We start from the raw sequence: 3,893 nt of genomic DNA, 5'->3' as shown, positions 1-3,893 counted from the left end.
ACGTCGTTCACTTGTAGCCTCCCCCGACCCACCCACACACCCTTCACACTGCCCTCCCCTGGCGCACACGCACCATCATACCTCACCTTGAAATGTAATATGGTCCAGTACTCTAAAGTCTGGCTATTGTTTGTTTTCTCCTTTGCAGCATTGTTAGTTTGTGGCAAGCCAGTTGTGTAATCTTACTGGACCAAACAATGATGCCTGAGGCTGCGTCTACTAACATGTTGCCTCAGGCTACACTGGCAGTCTCTGACAGTAAATCTCCAAGTGTAACACTATAATACAGGCTGCTGTGAAACTGCCTTGGAAACAGGCGAAAACAAAACACACACAGGAGGAACAATATTGGCAAAAATACCCAGTGACACGAGAGTGCACTCTGCACACCTGTCTCATGTTCTCACAGTAAATCATGCCCATTGACATCATATGTGCAGTTAACAATGAGAAGCAACACACTGGAGAGAAGAGACATGTGGGCAGAGAAGTCATTGTATTATCACAGTACTCAAATTATTTACTTGAGTAAAAAAAAAAATAACAGTGCACCAATGTAAAGAAAAAATAATGCCCTGCATAAAAAATCCACTTGAAGTAAAAATGCACAAGTATCAGCATCAAAATGTAAATAAGAGTACTGATGTATTATAATATAACAATTACATAATTAGATCATTAATACCGAAGCATGAGTGTGTAAGCAGCCTGGTACTGTTGTATCTTCTGCAGGTGGAGATAGTTTGTAAGACATCTATGACCAACAAGGCTGGAAACTCTCTAACAGTGTATTTTAAAAGCTTGTTATACACTGATCAGCCACAACATTAAAATCACTGACAGGTGAAGTAAATAACATCTTGTGACAATACAGTGTTCTGCTGGGAAGCTTTTGGACCTGGCATTCATGTGGATGTTACTTAGACATGTACCACCCACCTAGACCAGACCAGGCACCCCTACCCCATAGCAATGACACTCCTTGATGGCAGCAGCCATCCCCAGCAGGATGCAGCCTGACACAGGAACACACACAAAAATGATTTAGGAACAACTAAAAAAAACATGAAGAACAGCACAAGGTGTTGACCTGACCTCCAAATTCACTAGATCCCAAACTGATCAAGTATCTGTGGGATGATCCACAGAGGCCCGTCCCCTCAACCCATAGGACCCAAAGGCCCCCACTAACAATATTCTGTTGCCAGACACCACAGGACACCCCCAGAAGGCCCATGTCTATTCTCTGATGAGTAACAACTGTTTTGGAGGCACAAGGGAGACCTACACAATATTAGGAAGGTGGTCATAATGTTATGTCCGATTGGATACAGTCTATTTTGTAAAATATTCATATTAAAAGTAACAAAAGCTGTAATGTAATAGACAAGAAAATATTTCTGGGGTGAAAGTCAGCAAACTGGCCTAAAATGAAAATGTTCAAGACAACTAAAAGTACCTCAAAACTGAACATACTTATGCTTCGTTACTTTCTACCATTGAGTAGAGATGTCAGAGTTAGATGAAGACACCCTTCTTTGAACAGAAACGTGCAGCAAGTGGATTTTTTTTTTTTAATACAGTAGCCGGCCTTTTCAACCACAGCCCAGAAATTCAAAGCTAGGAATTAGTTGAAATTTAAGGTAACAATCCATCTGGCGCTGTGGCTCAGATCATGACACAGACTCCCCATAGGGCCTGTGTCTTCTGTAATGACTCATAAGATGAGTCACAGAGCCAGAAGGAGCCAGAGACTGGACTGGGCACAGACCCGCACATTGCAGGACTCCCTCACTAGACGGTTTTCAAGGCATTCCATGAGACGCTGACCCAAAGCTTGTCCTCGCAACACAGCATTTCAGCAGACAACGCCGGCTTTGTCTGCACACAGAGAAAGAGGGCAGACAGAGAGGGAGAGGGAGAAAGGAACTGCCCACATAACGTACTATAAAAGGCACAAATAATGGTGGAAGAGGGGAGAGCTGAAAGGGAAAGGGCAAAGGAAGAATGTGGTTCCTATGCATGTCTGTTATCTACTCAAGTCCTCATTTACAGGCTTTGGCAGGACTGAGTGAGGATCAGCTGACTCAACATAACTTGGAAATGCACTCTTGATCTTTTATATTAGATTTTTAATGAGCAGATTTGAAAATAAGGTGAATTTGATTGAATCAGTGTTTCAAAAACATTCTTTTGTTCCCGGTCCGTCACATGTTTGGCAGATGTACTGATAATATTAGTCTGTCATTTCCAAACGCAGAGGATTCGCTAAATCATGTGACCTGCCTGTTAACTCTGCATTCACATCTGTGTTTTCCTTTTGTCCAGTAACAGCAGCAGTGATTTATGACTCTACAGAAGGTCAAACAGGAATCAGCCTTATCACTGATACAAACAGCCATGACTGAAGTGAAGCAAGGTGTGTTAGCTTGGCTTCAGAATAATTTTATTTTTTTACAGAGAACTTAAATGGCCAAACTGTTATTGAATAAGTGCCAGCAGAAGGACCACAATTAACAGGCATCCAGTGACTTCTCTCCTTATCTCTTGTGAGGTTTATCTTTTCAGCCTCAATGGTTCTCATTCATCTTTTTCTTAGCTGTTCCTAAACAAGTAATCGCAGATAGTTTTAATTTAGTTTTTTCATTCGTCAGACTTCACCCATCACGGCCTGCCAATATCATTATCCCCCCTATTCTTCTTCTCCTCCACTGTCCCGAGGGAAATAAAGGTCACTGCAGCTCCATTTGGGCATCAATCTACGCTCGATCAGCCCTGATTTTAGGACAATAAAGGCGCAACTACCTGCAGGAACTACCTGCAAATAAACAAAGGACGGGGAGTGTATTTTAACTTTGAACAAAGGAAGATATTGTAAGCATGGATAAGAAACCTGAGAGCAGACTGTTGCATCAGTCAGTAGCAAATGATCAATTAGATATATGAGTTGGCTTATTCATGACTTTATTAATGAATCATTTGTGACTAACTCAATCAGAAGCTAACTGGAACACAGCCATAATTAATCAGTTAGTCGCCACTTACATTACAATTTGGGATTTTGCTCCTCAGCGGTTAAAAAAATGAAAATTACCTGGCAACATGTCATTATGTTTGCACACACTACATATTATATTGATGAGCTGTACCCAGAATGAAGACATGAGTCACGTGTGCTGCTGCGTGTACAGCATGTTCAGTATTACGACAGCAGAGGACAAAACCCTTCCCTGCAGTGCTTAAAATGGAGGATTGGCAGTAAAAGATATGTTCTCTGACACACGCTTGAGTTGGAATAGCAGCGCCTGGACTCGCCCGAGCCACAGCCCTGTGTTTGTTCTCAAAGCTGCAGGTACACTGAAGGAATACATACTCACCTGAGGGTGTGGTCCCATGAGCATTTATGAGGCTGTTGAAACATGTAGCCCTGGGATACTGATAAATGCCACATCAGTTGCACAATACTCAACTCCAAACCCAAACTCTTTCACAACTACAACACATTAGCACGTTAACTTTCCCAGAGTGTGTGAGGCTGAGCGCTGCTGATCTAACTCTTCGCAGCTATTGTGTACTAAGTAACATGGGTCTTGTTGGGCTGAGTATACATGGTATAGCATATCATAAAGTCCTTCGAATAAAGCCAGGCTGGCTGCTCCGCCTTGTTTAAAGTCTTTATGTTAAGCTAAGTAGTGTTTGTGTTTAGTGCATGGCGATAAAAGTGGCAACTGAGTATGCTGTGTACATTATGTACTGTAAAAGAGAAGGAAATAAGAGCAATCAGAAATCAAGTGACATTGTGAGGACAAACGTATAATTTACATTTTGTCTGGTTCCTTCTACTCACAGTATTGATCCAGTTTCTTAGCAGGACTTCTACTCTCATGGTTAAA

Source organism: Chelon labrosus (genome assembly GCF_963514085.1).
Source record: "Chelon labrosus genome assembly, chromosome: 6".
NCBI classification, from domain to species: Eukaryota; Metazoa; Chordata; class Actinopteri; order Mugiliformes; family Mugilidae; genus Chelon; species Chelon labrosus.
This window is presented reverse-complemented; position numbering follows the sequence as displayed.